Raw genomic sequence first — 18,317 nt, 5'->3', positions numbered from 1 at the left:
TGGTGGGCTTGTGCAAAAACACAAAGCTATAAATGAGAATTTCCCTCACAAATGCTCAAATCCTGCTCTGCTACCTGGCAAAAGAGATTAATATTTTGTGACTATGATACCTAAGTAGGGGAGATGTTAAAGTTTTGCAGATCCTTTGCTCTTGAATGAGAGGATCTATGTAGAGTTTAAGATGTCTTAAACTGTACACATTTTAGCTGATTCATCTTGAGTTTTTTAAGAGGAGATATGGCAGAAATTTGCTAAAAATGCCAATTGAAATTTTGCCTGTTGGCAAAAGGCCAACAAGTAATTATAGTGAAGGCACCTGTTGACAAGTGAGGTTACTTAAACCCTCTTTGATTTGATCACTTGTCTTTGGTAAGCAGAAGGCACATCATCGGAAATTCTGCTGTCTGAGGATGACAGCAGATTGGGGATGTGGTTATGTGCCTTCACTTACTCCACTCTGAACACTCCCTCTCAGAGGCTGAGTGGGATGGCCAGAGAATAGAGAGGATGTAGTTTCTGAATTCTGAATCATGACAGTTTTCCCCCAATACTCTTATCTGTAGTAATTTAAAAATTCCAGCCTGGTAATTAGACTGTACTTGGTCTCAGGCTCTATGGGCTTTGACACTAGCTTCCTAAATTTTAGGACAAACCAAACTAATCAAATTAAATTTTTAAACTGATACTCAATTGGAGGTCAAGCTGAGCAATAGCATTTTAGAGGTCATTCTGTTACTTCCACTTCTGTTTGCATTTCTTCCAGAGGAACTCTTAAGTCCCACAGTAATTATTTTTGTAAAAACTTGTAGTAGAGTCAGATTGAGGCTGCACACTAGAAACAGATGAGTGAAAATACTCCAGCAATTTGATCTTTGCTATTTCAACCTGTGTTTGAATAGATGACCCTCAGAGATCCCTTCCAGCCCTATTTGTTCCACTCTTCATAATACCTAAGGGAACATGATAACTGTAAAGATGTCTCTTGCTTTCAAAGTTTTATTTCTAACTGGTAAACCAGTTAATTACATGTGTAGTTAAAGGAAAAAAAAAAAAAATCTACCCAATCCAATTAACCAATGAAAAAACAATCCAAAAAAAAACACTTTGTGAGGCCTCCAGAACCTTAAATATGTACCCCAGAATAGCTGAACTCTATTTCTCTGTTTTAGACAGTAAAGATATGATTAATATTTCTTCTCAGATCAGGCTAGAGCACTTGGAAGGGAAATCTGGTACTTTTGTCAGTTTTTACTCAAGTCCTTCCTGGCTAGGGGGTTCAGCTGCTGCTTGGGTCCTCTTCTGCATCTGGGTAGCAGCAAGTGAACAAAACCTCAAGTGATTAGCAGTGGTTCCTGCAGGACCACAAGAGGTGGCTTTTAGAGATCTCTCAGCAGACTTCAGCTCTGCCTGGTGACAGGATTATCTTGGTCCCTGGTCAGGACAAAACAGGGATGCAGTGCATGCCACAGGTATTCCCCATGAGAACTTGTGCTTACAGCCTGAAGTTCTGCTGTGCGAAGCACCAACTCCAGTGGTATGTACAGGATTAGATACCGTTGTAGTACCTGACCCTCTATGTAGTTTAACACCAAACTCAAATTCATTCATACATTCAAGCTTCACTTGATTTAATGATCACCTCTTCTAGTCTTTTCTCAAGTTAGCTGACACATAGAAACCTGTTACTTCTGTGACATTAACCTTTTTCCTGGCTACTGTTCAGTTTATCTCTGAAATTCATCTTCAGGCTTTAGACCACTTACCATGAAAGCTGAACAATACTAAAATGCAGCAATCTGACCATCACAGTACCTCATAAACTGCCTACACCTCATGGAAAAATCTGACAGATGCCTTACTTAGAAATGCTTGGTTTAGGTATGTCATTCTGTTTCCTTAATATGTTGCTATGAAAACAGGGTCATGGGTTAGAATTTAATCTTCTCTCTATTCTTTACTTCAGTTGTAACCTCTGTCCACGTCAAAATTAGCTGGAACATCATCTTTACAGCACACACCAGGTTTGAAAGAGATCTTTTAATCTTTTTTTTTCCCCCCTATAAAGATCTGAAACCTAAGCAGAAAAATAATCAAAGTTTCCTCATCCTTTTAAATTATTCTTAGTGTGAATTGATTTTGTGGTATTGATTTTAGGAATACTGTCTGTAAGCAGTTATATTTTGTGCAATATATTAAATAGTAAAACCAGTTGAGTGCATGCATTTATAAAAAATAGAATAATTCATTTATACATGTAACACATGTCCTGCGTACACAGATATAATCATAGAAATTCAGTCCATCAATGTAGCTGCTGGTTACATTATTTCATTTATTTTTCTATTCTATGTTCTCACTAGAAAAGATGATAATGACCTGGCAGTTTTCTTTTTCAGTGTAGAACAGCATACACATTTGAAACTTACTGGGGAAAAAACACTCCATGAATTTCCATGCATAGTTGAAAAGCTGAGTAAGAAAATTAGTGAACAATTCATTGGGACATCACACAGAATAAACCAGGCAGCACTTTATAGGTAAAGTTCCATATTCACTACAGGAAGGTGGATTTAAATTCAATGTCACAATGCCATCACCCGCCCTAGCTGAAACGATGCCTTGTTTTGGTTTTAAGGCGGTTGCATTGAAGCTATTAAAAAAAAAAATCCCAAAATAAGCAATTTTTCCCTGGAAATTTTCTGCTTCTGCCTTGCTTCCAAAGGATCCAGGAAATGGTAGACATGTACATACTTCAAATCAAAGTCCAGGGCCTGATGAATAGGCTGCCTGCCCTTTTCTAGGGAGACACAGCAGGGAGGGCTGGAGAGGGCCAGTGCAGGGATGAAGGGCTCCTCGGGGCTCTCCCTGTTTGGTGCAAGAGCTGCATTTATGCATAATAATTTCTGAAGTCAGGGTTCACCTACATGCTGGTTTTGGGATTCATTTACCTGTAGATCAATTCAGAAAGAGGTAGTTATATGTGTATAAGCTATAGTGCTAAAAGCACCGTTAGCCTAGTATAACTGTGTTCACCCTAGCAGGGCAGGAAGTCACTTTATTTATATTCGTAAGTTAAAACATCTCAAAAACATTGCAAAAATTAAATAATTCCTGAGAGCAAAGAGATCAGATGAATGAGCTGTATTGCAAAAGCTGGTTGGTATACTTTAGTGTTTATAGTGCTAATGTTTGGTACTTTAGAATAATCTGCATTGTAACTTAAAAATAAATCATATTCATAAATCTTTCAGTTTATTTTAGTTGTGATTATTTTGTCTTCAGCTCCCTTGTCAATGTGTCAATTTTGTCTTCAGCTCCCTTGTCTGCTTAACAATAATTAAACTGCATCTTGTGAAATGCAGTCATCCAAGATGGTTTCTTAGAAATCTTAGCTTGCCATGAATTGCATTGGTCCACTTGGTATTGCAGGTTGGGACTCATCTGCCTCACCACGGTAAGGAGAACATTTTAAGTAATTTCACTTGAGATCTTGGTTAGTATTTTTTACCACCATGAAATGATGTAAGAATTAAAGGATAACAGGAAACTCCCTCAAATCACATTTTCAAAAGCATTTTCCAAAAGTGGCTATGTTAGTAGACTTTATTGTCACCAGAAAGCCTCTGGTAATCTTACAAAGCATCTGCAATGAATAATCTTCCCCTCCCCCATCCTTATTTGTTGCCAGAAACAGCTTATAAATGCTCAGTTTAAGACGGTGCCAAATTTTGCTTTTAGGCACACTTGTAAATAGAAAATATTTCCACTGATTTTGGTAGAATTACCCCAGATTTACACAGATGCAAGTGAAAGCCAAATTTTGCCTGGGTCTTCCCTCATGGGTGCCACTTGGTGCCCTGATCAGCTCCAGAACTGCTGCCTCTGGTGTCAGTGGAAGGCAAGTGCTTCAGCTGAATCTGCCCATAATTTGACAAATTGTTATAAACAGATTTGAACAAATATTTCTTTACAAAACAAACTGGTCAGCAGGCTCCAGGCTTTAGTCTCCTGATGCATTTTACAGGAAATAATATCAAGTTAGCTATTATGAAACTACCCCCTCCTCACACACGCATAATTGCTTCCAGCTTGCTGATTATTACCCTTTCTTTAACTGATAGAGTGAGAAGAGAAATAAAAATATCTCCGTACAGTAGGCCAAATCCTCATCTGGTATAAATCGACATAGCTCCATCAAAGTCAATAAAACCATCTTGATTTACACCAGTCAAAGAGCTGATGCACTATAATTTTTTTACTTGCTTTTAAAAATAAAACCTTATGTGATTGTGTAACCAACATTACAACAGAAACCAGCATTTTCTTTTGTGAAGTTAAAGGTGCCCTCCCTTTGACTTGCAAACATTTTCACTTAGATAGTCCTTCTGTAGCTTTTTTTCTTTTGCCTTCTGGCAGAATTCTCCTACCACCCTTGTGTCATGAGTGAGATACAAACTGGACTGAAAGATAATCACACACAGAATAATAATTTCATGGAGTAATGAGGACAAAGAATGAAATGCTACCACTACTCTTTCACCCAAAACAGTAAAGATGGCTAACCAAATCACAAGATTTAAAATATATATATATATTTCTGACATTCTCTCGGATCACCATACTCCAATTAACAAATGTATATTAACAGCACCAAGAAATTAGTAATTCTTACTCCAGAATGACAGTACTGTAAATTACTATTATAGGTTAAATTTCTTAAATAATCTTTAAAATAATACAGTGAGACTTATTACAAGGTTTACTGAAACTGATTTAAACTTTCTATGTGCTTTGTCTGGACAAACATTTCTAAAGTCTTTTTTCGGTGTTCTCTAGGGGCTGTGAAACACATGGTGATTTTTTTGGGAATACTCTTTGTCTCTTGTACTTCTCAAAAGCAAAGTGAGCTGTTCACAGCAAATCTTTTACATTTATTTCAGGGAGTTCTAAGCATTTCTGTGCAGGGTGTTGTCAAATAAAGGTCTGGTCTTTCCCAAAACTTTAATTTTTTTGGCTGGTTGTTTTGATTGATATGTATATTCAGAAATTCATGATAATTTCAACAACATCTTGAAAAATTTGAATGATTTCACTGTTAATGCTGACACATTTTTGTACTGCTTGAGCAATGACTTTTAAGAAAATGTACATTTATTAATTCTTGGTACTTAGCAGCCCCTGACAGCATGCTGGTGGTTTTTCTAAAGTTAATGGTGATATTTGCAGGATTGCAGACTTTAATTTCCAATTGCTTTTTTTGAATACTGTAAAAAATTAAAGTGTAATAAAAAAATGCATTAGTATGAATTTCCAAATGTTTTCATTCAAAATGCAGTCAAAATTAAGCTTGCTTTTAAATACATATTCCATTGCTTTGAATAGCATCTTGAAAATCATTCTATCATGTCTGGAATTCAGCTGCAAAGACTGAATTGGAATTCAGTCACACATTCTGGTCTCTGTTTTAATACATATTTTTTGCTTCATAGACCAGTCTGAAACACATTGAGAATTGTGAATGGAAAAGTTTTTATAGTAAGGCTTGAAAATTTGCGTATCATATTTGGTGGATATCACTACTTACTTTGATTTGGAAAAGATTGCTTATCTCCATTACACTATGAGCTCTTTAGCTTTGAGATCTTGCTTTCTCTGAAACCATCACTTTATACTGCAGCCTTTATTTTGTTATGAGGCTTTTCCAGCTGGTCAAATGAATGAATGACTGACATTCTGATGCAGAAAAATTTATTACCCCTCTGTAAAATATGACTTGAAAACATGATCCCTGTAGAAGACAGTAGTTTCCCAAGTACCCTCTAAGCAAGTATTTATAGGCAGGTGCTCTCCAGATCTCTGCAGAGGAAGTTAAAAGAAAACAGAAATGGACAAACACTTTCCATTCAGTTGGCATTGAAAGAGTGGCCCTGTCTGTAAAGAAAGGTGGTGTTAGTTCTTGCCAGACAATTCTGTCACATGCAGGGTAGGCCAGCCTTGCATAATATGGGCAAGGAGTATCAAGGCCTGCTGGGGACAAACAAAAGTTGTTCAGAAAGTCAGGTCCTGTCCTCCCTGGTACTGATGCAAACAAACAAGTTGCTACCAAATTAAGACAATGAATCAAAAATAGTTTACATAGCTCGAAAGTGCAGTCCTTCACAGGACTGCCACAGTTCAGGCTTGCAGACTCTCTGGACATTTCTGGGGCTGTGGGAGCTTGGCTTTCAAGCTGCTGGTTCAATAATCTGGAGCAGGCAAGAGGTTGCTCTCCACAAAGCTGGTCCCATTTCCTACATAACAGTGGAGCAACAGTCTCATGCCAGTATGGGCACTTGCAAGGGTTGAGTTTTTCCTAGAAAAATCCCAATTGTTCTTTGACGAAGTTGTGTCAGCTGATACTGAGATGGATGATCTGGATGCTCTATGCACAGGCCATTTGTCAACAGGTTGAAGACCAGAGACCTGGTGGCTGTGGTGCCCCATTTTGGGAGACTTCAATCAGACTTCAGCTCTGATTGCTGAAAATTTGTCCAAGCAGGGCGCTTCCAATGACATGCTTCAAGCTCAGAACTTGTTTCAGCAGAAAACGCAAATGTAACCAGTTCCAACTCAAGGTTCTTTCCTCTAAGCATAAATCACATATTAAATAAGTGTAGGGGATTTAGGTAACATCTTAGACTGCTTTTATTTTATACACTATGGCAAAACTTTTATTTTATTTCAAAGTGTAGCAACAAAGATTGAAAAAGAACACAGCACTGTCTTGCCCTAAGCATGCTGAAGCTTTGTGGCATCTTTAGACTGGATTCTTGGCTTTGGAGACTAGAGAAACCAGAAAGTGTACTGGAAGTGAAGTCAAAACAGCTTGTTACCCAACTTGCTTTTTCCACAAAGTATTGAAATATTAAGAACTCAGGCAAATAACGCTTGGATACAACTCTCTTTGTTTGTGTTGAGTTCCATTTGTTTGTCTGAAGCCAAACTGGGTGAATAATTTTGCATTCTTTATCTTAGCAGTCAATTGTGTGGTTCTGAAATTTGAGTAAGATAAGATCACAAACAAGTAAAAGCATGTGTAGGCTGAAAAATCAATATGTTTCAAAGTAGCAGTTGAGAAACAAATTATTCCTGTACTAATAGGCTGAAAACTAGGTTTAGAGATTCTGCTAAAGCTGATAGTATTGCTAACAGTAAAGCAGTTTAAAAGAAATTTGCTTCCATAGTTGTGTCAATCAAGCCATCACATAGAAATAAGGTGGCCGGAAAACTAAAAATGGTACCTGTAACATTAAGGATTTTTTAAGCTTCTCAGTTTTTGCATAATAATCAACTGTAGTTCTTTTTAACTACTCATCCTGAGGTCTGCTCTTCCCATTTATCCTGAAATTTTCTGATGTTTTACTTCAATTATTCAGAGTACTCTCTAGCTAAGATATTGTTATTTTTCAGTTCAGGACTCAAGGTCATTGTCACCAAAGAGTGGCAGAATTTCTGCTAACTTAATCACATTCAGATCTATACCATGCCTAACATCAGAAAGCCATTAATAACTAGCTTATACCAACTTAAGTCTGTTCTCTGAGTGATGACACATCTCAAAAATAGTTTTCCTGTAAATGAAATCTACATTTCTGTACTTAATTGTTACTTTCTAGGAGTCATTCTTTTGGTAACCTTTACACTCTGCTGAAGCAAAACACTCATTGCCCTTGAGAAAGACCTGAATAAGACATACCTAATATACAATTCAAGAATAATCAAAAACAGTAAGTGAAAACTGTAGGCTAGCAGCAAGATAAAGGTTCCCTTTGCCACCAGAATCTGCCTTTTTCAGCCCCTGCCTCATCTAAAGCATTTTAAATGGTGTAGAATTCAAACACCTGTTCAAAAATAGAACCTCCAGTCTCTGTGTCTGGTACATAATTCACTAGGACAGAACTAAATATCACCTGTTTGTATTTCTATCTATATGATGAAGTCTCCTGAGTGCTGACTTTGTCTACAAGCAAGCCATACATGTACTCTAAAGATCTGTGTATTTATAACACAGAATCCCCCAAATTCTCATCACCTCAGCAAATGGCTGACTTTTTAAAAAAGCTACACATGCAATGGCAGGCAGTCTCATTCTCTTTGAAGGTATTTGTTTGGTTAACAGCATTTTTTAGAGGAAAGCTGTGTTGACAGGAGAAAGGATGGGTTGTTGAGTTATGAGCCTGTGACATGATTGTGGTAGGGAGGACTCAGCAGCCACAAGTAGAACTGTAAACTAAGATGGGTGTCAATTCAATGCTTTGATGAAGCCAGACTGACTCAAGTGGCATGTTGGGACAACCACACAGAGTCTCATCTGCTTAGTTCTACATAAATGTATTTAAAAAAAAAAAAAAAACCAAACAAACAAACAAAACCAAAAACCAACAAAAAACTGAGGGAAAAAACCCTCAGAAATCAGCAGAGCTACATCTTCCCAGTGTGGATCATACCAACAACAGTGCTTAAGATGGAGTTTGGACTAGAAGCCTCAACGTGTGAGATGCTCCCAGTCCAGACTCTCTGATTTTTATGAGATGGGGGAGAACTGCTGATTAAGGGATCTGTGTAACTTACAAAATCAAAATCCCCTCATGTGATGTTAAATGGCTGAGGAAAGAACAGAAATTAAAGAAGAATCACCTGGTTTTTAACCTGTTTAACAATGATTGTAAATAGTTTGATTTACATGCCCCTTAAGTTCTAAATTTATTTTTTTGTAAGTTTTTCAACAGCTGTGAAATCACTTGTTAGTTGCCAATTGCAGTGTAAGTTAGAATAATGAAAGGCCACAGACATTCTAGAAGAAAAGCTGGCAACTGAGCATACGTATTTAAAGGGAAAATTATGACTGGATGGTGAGGAGCAGAAGTTGGAAGGGATCAGAGCTGGAAGCAAAGGTAAGGCCGGGGACAGCAAGTGGGACTGGTGCGTAAAGGACAAAAATGTGTTGTGTGAAGAAGGTGAAAACCCTTGTAGTAGTGCTAGGAGCCTCACACATACTGGGTGAGAAACCACTGTCATTTCCAAGGGACCTGGGCTTTCTAATCTGCAGAAGCCGGAATGAATTGTCAAATCTTACCAAACTTGGCAATTTCTGTTAGAATGTGGCCTGCTCCTGTTCTAGGAAGAGTTGTGGTGTTGTGAATTGATCCTATCACTTACAGGTAAGTAGTTTCTAACTTTGTTTTCCAGCGTATTGACAACTGTTAACTCCATGATGGGGGGGATCCTTCTGGGCCAGTGACTGGAGCTTATTTAGATTCCAGAACTGGTATCCCAGCCCTTCTGAGGTCCCAGTGGTCGTTCAAGTCCCTCTTGCTTTTCTAATCCAAGCCAGGATGTACTGTAGCCCTCTCAGTGTTTGCAGGGGCAGCAATCCGCAGCTACATCCCCTGGGGGAAGAGAATGCACTCCTGGGGAGACCTTGTGTAGTAGAGATAGGAAGAGGTTCCTGTGGAAGGGAGAAGGGAGCCAGCACTGGGAAGAGCAGGACTCTTAGTCTGCAGGCGGGCTGCCCAAGCCATTCAAAGGTTAGTTCTGTTGTAACAAGCCCATTATCTACCTGATGGTAACACCATTTAGCCTGGGTTGGAGCTTTAGATGTAATCCAGTGAAACCCATCATGAAGTCCATACAATCAAATTGATGGCTAAAAATCCCTCTTTGGAGCTGTATTCAAAACAAAAAAAAAAAAAAACACAACATGGCATTAACAAGATCCAAATGGAATTCATACAGTAATACAGACGTGGTCTTTATTTTTTCTACCAAGTTTAATGTGGGCCTGGTTTGAAATGTACTACAATATGCATTACTTGTTATGAATAAGGAAACCATTTATGACAGAGTACCCAATGGCATCTGCCATTACAAGTGACTTAAAAGCATTCTTAAATACTATAAATATCCCAAGGAATTGTGAATTCTGTCTCCCATGAAAACTTTTTATAACATCAGAGCAAGCTAACTTTTGATGTACACTACTGCTGTGAAGCTGGATACGACAGTTCAATGCCAAACTGTGTTTCTGATTGATAAGGATGCAGTTAAAGTAACATTAACAATTGATTTTTCCTCATGATCTAAATAAACTACTATGGAACTATGCGTTCTAGGCAACTGTAACAAGTTCAGAGATAAAACAAAACAGAACCAAAACCATGGTGAAAAGGGTGACATTAACAGAAATGTTATAAATGTATTATTTTTGAAATTCAGTGATGAAAGGCAAGGTGAAGTTCGCCATGTATAGATAACATCTATACACCACTTACTTTGCAAAGTGTCAGAATAGGAAGCCATCTGAATCACCTGGTGCATAACATTTTTCTAACCTTTTTCTGAGATAAGGTTCACATAAAGTGATAAGGAGATGGAGCACATTAGAAGGTGAATGTTGAAACAATGAAAAGAGTAATTTCCAACAGGTACCTGTGTTGCCTTTTAATTTTTTTGTTGTCATGTGTTCATCCCTGTCACTACCTAACCTTCCAAAATAGGATGCAGATGAAAATCTTTCTTTGACCCAGGGTTTCATGCACCTGCAGAAAAAGAGGACAGAATGTGATCATTTACACCAGTGAAGCAGCTTTAAACAGGCTGAAATCAGCATCTTTCTCAGGTGTCTTGGATCAGTTCCCGTCTCAGTCAAACATAGAAAGAGACAAGCCTGAGTCTGAAGAACATTAGCCATCATTTCATTTTGCTAAGCGAGCCTACAGGTTTATGGTGTCTCTAGATAAGGGGGTTTATGTGTTACCTACTACACTTTATTATAATCCTATCCCTGCACTGTTCAGGTAGCTTACTGTACTGGCAACCAAACAGGTTTAGTTTGAGGGTGTGAAGTCCTTTTTCTCATAACTGGCATCACCTATCTCTTAGATGCACATTGAGCGTTCCTCCCACTAAACATCTGATTGTCACAAAAGGAAAAATAACATTTTCTTCCTGGCATAGGAAGTCATTATTGGAATGTTTGAATTAATTTGTCTATCAGGAGGATAATAGGGCAGTATGAACTCTATCCTTTTATTTCAAGTTTTTAAAATAAACAGACAGTAAGAAATTTCTTCTCAAATCCTGTGCTTGGTCCTCAGGTCCATTCAGTGCCCCAAATGACTCTTTCTCTCTTTTCTTTCTTCTTCCTTCTCACACAGTGTAATACCCAGTCAGCCCCAGGATTTGTTGCTAGTAATAAAAGGGCAAAGGTTTTACATAACTCTAGGCAACAAGAACACAAAACCAAAATTTCCATCCCCTTGCTCTAGGCAATTGCTAGACAGAGGGTTGTGTTTTTGTTCTGTTTTGTTTGGGGCTGGTGGGGTTTTTTGCTCCTAGAGGCAGTGTCTTTGCTCTTAATTCATTCGCATCAACCTGGGAAAATCACATGTACTGCCTGGACTACTTCTTGCTCAGGCCTTCAGCAACGGCTCAAGCCCTTGCTTTGGAGTGCTGCTACCTCATGTTCCCAGAGTAACCACTGTACAAAGACACAGCTCAGAGCAGACTCCAGTTAACCTGAAAGAAGAGACAGCAGGGCAGTCAGATGTATAAATCAAGTAGATGACTATCAACAGATTAAAACTTTTTAATATTGATTATTAACAATTTTCAACATTGTAAAATGTTGACTCCTTTTTATTACTCCACAAATTGTCATTACTTCCTCATTAGACAGAAGCTTGAGAGCATGTTTGTATAAAACAAGCAACAGGAATTCTAAAATGATACCTTGGATGATTCATTAAAGACCAAGGAAAAGCAAACATGCCCAAACCCTATCAGCTGACATTAAATGGTTTCTCAATGCTTATTCTATCCTATCTACAAAGATGAAGAATTAAAAAACACAAACCAAAACAAACAAACAAACAAACAAACAAAAAGCCCCCCAAAACAAAATGGAGGCTAGGAGAAGAAAGATATGACAAACATTTTGTTAATTATCTTGGGAGTTTGTTTTGTTGTTTAAAGAATTAATCAGCTGTTCCTAGCCCAGGGGGCGCATTCTGGTGGCAGAGATACACTGCAGAGCAGGTCCATGCTTCCCATGCTTTTTGTTTCTATGTTCTGGGAGGCAGAGTTCAGAAGTAGGGAAGTGTACCCTGTCTCAGCAGGCCTATGCCTGGCAGAGCTGTTTCTGGAGAAGTGAAAATACTTATGGCTGGGGCAGTTAAGCTGGCTCTAGACCTGTTTTGAACTATTGGAGTAGTGCCAAGGACCTGGCTCAACTGATAGATTTTGTTTTCAAGTTGCATAAGCACAAACCTGCAAGACTTGATTATTTTTTTTTGGTACAGTGGTGCAGTTCAGATAGGATTATTTAAATAGCAACGACAATGGAACCCATATAGCCACCTTTTATTTTACCTTAATTATGTTCCTGGGTGCTGCATCCTTTCTTGTTGGTCTTTGTGTCCTGATCTTACAGCTGCTCCAGTGTTTGGACATACTGAGCACCATTGAATCTTTAAAGATTCTGCCATATTCCTTCAGAAAAATTGCAGATCTTACTCATCCATATTATTTTTATTAGGAAAAGATAATCTGGTTTCATAATGAACACAAGGGTAATTTTAGTATGATTGAACTTATGTGGGTAACATTCCATCCTTCTGAATACTTTTTCATCTTATTGTGGACTCTTCATTCAATTTCTTTAGAAGTTCTAACACTTTCCCCCTTTCAGACAAAGTTCAAAGCTTTTCCCCTTGCAGACATTTTGCAAAGGTTTTAAAACATGTTCATCTGGAGAAAATAATTATCTCTTGAAATACATAGTTATTGATTGCCAAAGGAATAAATACATTACACATAAGTGTAAAGGAAACAGCGTGTAAGTCAGCTGACAGAGATGGATTTTTATCTTCGCTACTACTGTAGGAGGGAAACATACTAGGACACATATTTCAGATACTTTGAGGCAAATTTCCCTTTGGTGGGACAGGCATATACTTACACCAGTCATCTGATACAGAATTAAGCAAAGTTCCTACACAAGCCAAATCCAGACAAAAGGAAAAAACTAGTCTATGCACAAAGATTTCACTGGCTCATCTAGACCCCTTTTTACTCCTACTTAACTGAATACCTTTAAAACTCTGTGTTAATGTGCTAATGTAGTGTTTACACCTTGTTTCTCAATGTGTCCACCTGACAGTTCTCAGCACAGCCACTAAACTGATGCCAAAATAACACTAGTTAAACTAGTTCATGGTCTGGTCTGCATGCAAAACTTATGATACATCTAAGAGTAGGATTTAGGAGTAGAATGTGTTAAAAAAAATCAAGAAAGTTCTGTTCTGCATTCCCTAACACTGTGAAACCATAACAATTTACAGGAGCTTTTATCTTTCCCTAAATCCTTATGAACTGATAGTTTACAAAATAAAGAGAGAGAAGGGACAGACTTAATTTTAGAACAAAGGATGGTCACATGCACAAGGTCTATACACCACTGAAATATGAATCACTAGTAGATTCATTCTGGTTAACTGAAGAAACAAAGTCCAAATTATTCCCAGGAGCATTTTGTTGTTTGACCCCCACTGGAACTGATTACATTTTATGACTCTCAGCAGAAGGACTCTTAATTTCCGTGAGGTTTTATATATACCACGCACCGATGCTAGCGCTGGACGCGATCCGGCTGGTGCAGGAGGAGCAGCACATCTTGCAGTGCTGAACCCAGTGCTGTTTCTTATGCTGTCGGCTAAAGGGGTGGCCAAACCCAGCACCCATAACCCACCGGCTTCAAAGCTTTTACCTGGCTTGGAGCCAAGAGACACTTCCTACCCAATTTTGGCAAAGGCCATATAGGTGGGGAGGGCCGTGGGCCTCTCTGGAGGAGGTGGTGACCTGCTCCATGGTGTGCTGGTGGTGCACGCCTGCCGTGCAGGGCCAGCAGCAGCCCCAGTGCTGCCCAGGCTCCCGACGCACCACTGGGGACGTGCCAGATGGACGTGTGGAGGAGCCGAGGGGATGGACTTCCCGTGGCAGCCGCAGCACTGAGCCGACCTCCTCAGGCAGCAGGCCTGGGCAGTGGTGGCCTCCAGCCGCTGCACACCCCTGCAAGATGGTGAGGTGACCTGTGAGGGCTGTCCCTACTCCTCAGCCCGCTCTGGTTAAGCTTTAACTATCCTCCCTATCCAGAGGTGAGCGGGCGGATGCTCCACCTGCAACGAGGCCAGCCCCAATGGGCAGCTGTGAGGGCCTTCCCCAGTATGGCTGCCATGGCCCACTACAGCCCCCCCAAATGGATGTCGCGGCCCACTGGAGACCCCTGAACTGCTCAGGTTTTAGGCCCAAAATGTGTAGTTCCTGAAAGTGGTTTTTTTTTGAAGATCCCACCATTAGTGCCAAAGTCCATCCAAATCCCACTGACGGGCCAGCCTGTGAAGTGGTGCCCACCAGGGTGGCAACATCAGCCTAACAGAAACAAATGAATGGCAGCAAATAAAACTCTGCCAGCATTCCCTCATTCACACAGTCGGACTGAGCTTCACCAGATGAAGAGCACTGCTTCTCTTTGGTTCTGCAAAGCTGTTTGGAAAGTCACCACTTTTTGTAACTAGGTTTTACATGAATGTTAAGAAGAATCCATATGTGTTGGACTCAGAGATGGGCTGTACTCACAGCCTGTTGTGGAACTCATTGAGAATCCCACCATCAACACAGACAGGAGCTGCATTTCCTGGCATACCTTTCCCTTTCCTCCTCCTGATTTTTTGACAATCTCTCCTCCTGCCAAGGAGATTCTTTTAGACGGTGTGAAAGAATTATTACTGGGGGCAGGGGGGAGGAAGTGTTTTATTTCAACTTTTGTCAGCTGCTAAACATTTTTATCCAAGCATGTGTGCATGCAATATGCACAAGAATTAGATAATGCTGAGGTTGTAACTCCTTTTGCTGCTAAACTCTCAGTTGCACAACAGGCAAGAAATGGAGAATTGAGGTCATGCATATGCCTTGCATGATTAAAAACCTATCTATGAAGCACTGAACTTCACTTTTGTCACAGGTATAACACATCCAAACATTAGAAAATAAAAATCAAACAATTCAGGGCAGTAATGGGAAGGCATGGGCATTTTTAGACTTGATCTGACCTTTTAAACCTTTCTTCTTGGTACTGATTTAGTGGGGATACTTACTGGAATAAGGTGTAAAAGAAATACCTTACACATTTTCTCCTTTTTTCTCATTATCAGCTGCACTTACTTCACTGTACCTCAAATGAGCCAGTGGTACAGAGTGTAACTGAAAGTTATTTTTAAGGAGGGGCCTTATCCATTGCATCCAATAAGGACTTAGGCAGAGCTGTAGATTACTCTTTCTCTTTGCACTAAAGGAAGCTTGCAGTTATAAGTAACTTTCTGATTTCTGGGAGCAACACAGTGGCTGGTATGCTGGTTTAAGTGTTCCTGTCTCTGTAAATCTGGGTTTACATGCAATGTTATACAACATCCTGTAATTATAAAAAGGATGAAAACTTTTAAAATGTATTTTAGGTTGAGATATTTATGCCAATTCAACCTTAAAAATGCATACATTTAGAGATATATGATGATACATTGAATCACTAGAAAGTGTTCCTATAGAACAATAAACTACCTGGATATAAGCATTTTTGCAACTTTATATCTGTGTCCACACTGTAGTCTATAAATTCTATGTGTGAAGGTAGTCTTAGCATTGCCCTTGCCTTTGCTTTTTGTCTAAGAACTTCTTGGATGACTGGAAATTACAACTGACATAATTGTTGCTTCTTAATTCTTAAATAAGTTTTTGAAACCAGCAATTTCATTCTATCAATGTTTACATTTTCCTCCTTGCTATGAATGCTTAGCAACTGTATGGTAACAATCCAAATAACTTTCCAGCTGTCATAAGTCTTCCAAAAAGAGCAAGACTAATGTACGCACTGGATTTACCACCTTTAAAATTTTGTTTCCTTCAATTCTGCTCTACATGCATGCTTTATTTAAAACAGACATATTTATGAGTGCCTGGCTTTTAAGAAATGTAGAAATTCTGCCAGTATCTCACTTTCACTTGAGTGTGAGGCACCAGCATGGGTATTGTGGGCAGTGGTGTCCACCTAAAACATGTCTGTCCCTGGATCTGTGGGAGAAGGGAGAATGATCATTTGGGCTTGAGCCTGAGGAGCTTTCCTTTGAGAGGATTTCCCTGGAGTACAGCGTTCCCCAAGGACTATATTCTGTGGCTGTGATGTAGTATGGTTGGCTCCCTCCAGATGTAGGACTCAGCAGGCTTGGAGCATCCTGTAAAAGCTCAAAATCAAAACTGAAGCTTGCTTTGTACCCAGAGCAAGCTAACTCCATCCCTGGTCTACCTTGGCTGAACTGGTCTGAGCGTGAGCAGAGCATCGTGGTGGGGCTGTTCCACCTGTACACACCATGACTCACCCGGTGTTGTCAAGTGGGGAGACATCCGGAGTCTTTTTCAGCCAGCTACTCTCTCCTTCCAATTCTGCTCTTATCTGGGATCTACCATCAGAAGAGTGCCTGGATTGTTAACCTCTTTGCCTTAGCTTTTCAGGTCTTCTGTTAGAGATGAGTAGGAGGTCAGAAGAAAATAAGGTAGAGGCCAAAGGAGTCTCATATTAAAGGGATAAATCAGAATACTGGTCACAGTTGTGAGTCATCACATTTGTCAAATGAATGACTCAAAGAAAATTCAGCATGGTCTGTATTTGACTGAGCAGATGTATATGCTTCAGATTGACTCATCACTGTACACTCTGACTAAATAACCCAGAGCAGCTACTGGGCCAACTTCTCTTCATGTGCTCCTCAACAGAAATTGCACTGCATGGGATCATTTCATTGTGCAAGCAGGTATGTCTAATCTCAGCATTAGTGACAAAAAGCCCCACAAAAACCAAAACCAAACAAACAAACAAGTTGGAACTGTACATAAAATCATAAAGAAAGATCCTTGAAATTATTTGTTCTACTCATCAACTAGACAGAGAGGTGTTCAATGTAAGAAATTCAAATAAGATGAATGCAAACTTAGTAAATGGTAGGTTAGTAGTATTCAGCTTGCGAGTTTCCAATCTTAAATTTGACTGTACAAAGAATATTTTAATCACACAGATCCAGGTTTCAAGCACGCTGATTCAGGATATTTAAGTCTATTGTAAAATGTCATATATTGCTCCAGTAGTGACAATGTGCATATGTAGCAAAAATTAGCAAATCTGCCCATCATTCATTCATTCATTCAAAATCCTTAATCAGCCATCATTCATTCTAAATATTAGTTAACAATAGAAATTCTGCATATTTTAGTGTAAGAAAATTACAGTAATGTCAATACTCTGTATCCTGTGCACTACAACTGTAAGAGAGAGAACGCAGTAGCAATCCTCTCAGAGTTTAAGCTGGTTTCAGAGACACTATTAGGAAATGAACCGTGGTTTCACAACATCATTTTATCATTTTGTAACCAGGTTAGAGGCCAATCATACATGGCCATTGCTGTAAAGCAGATAAGGTCAGAGTTCCTCCCCACTCGTATAAAGTTATCAGCTTAAATACCTTTAATAGCATTTTCTAAGAGAGAAAAAATAGGATATGATTAAACTTTAAAGGAATGTATCTCTTAATTTTTAGAGTTACACACATATTAAACATGCAATATCTGTTAAAAGCAGTGAGAGCCATATGTCTAAATCCTATTAAACTGTGAAAAAAAATTAAGAAGGTGGAGTGCCTTTCCACAGAATGAACCCAATGATATAAGAAACATCCCAGTGCTCCCCGAGGGCTTTGTGGAGGGATGGGCTCCACTGTACTGGGTGTTATTTAAGCTCAACAAGAGCCAAAGCAGACTCTGGCCATGACTTACTGCCCTCTATGATAGCAACAGACCCAACAATTATGCCTGCATTTGCAACTGTGGAATGCCTGGCTTAACGTTATTAAGAAACTACCAAAAATTGTGACCACACCAAAAATTCACTGTCAACAAGGATTGATTCTTTACCTTTATTTGTGACTCGTGAATGCAACAAAGTAATGAATGCATCCAGCAGCTGCAGAATAAGGAACCTCCTGTTCTTGCGATTACAGAACTACTTTAAAAGTATGTTGAAATATAACTGCACCAAAATGAAAGAAAGATTAAATGTGTTGTGAAGTATCATGTATACTTCTTCCATGGTTTTTTTTTTTTGACTGAAGAATGTTATTTATAAGGGAGTATGTTATTAAACACTGAACATAGTGCTTTACAGCCAGTAAAAGACAATA

Source organism: Onychostruthus taczanowskii, unplaced genomic scaffold (assembly GCF_017590055.1).
Source record: "Onychostruthus taczanowskii isolate IOZ18803 unplaced genomic scaffold, ASM1759005v1 scaffold1, whole genome shotgun sequence".
Taxonomy (NCBI): Eukaryota; Metazoa; Chordata; class Aves; order Passeriformes; family Passeridae; genus Onychostruthus; species Onychostruthus taczanowskii.
The sequence above is the reverse complement of the archived record's forward strand: the minus strand, read 5'-3'. Positions refer to the sequence as shown.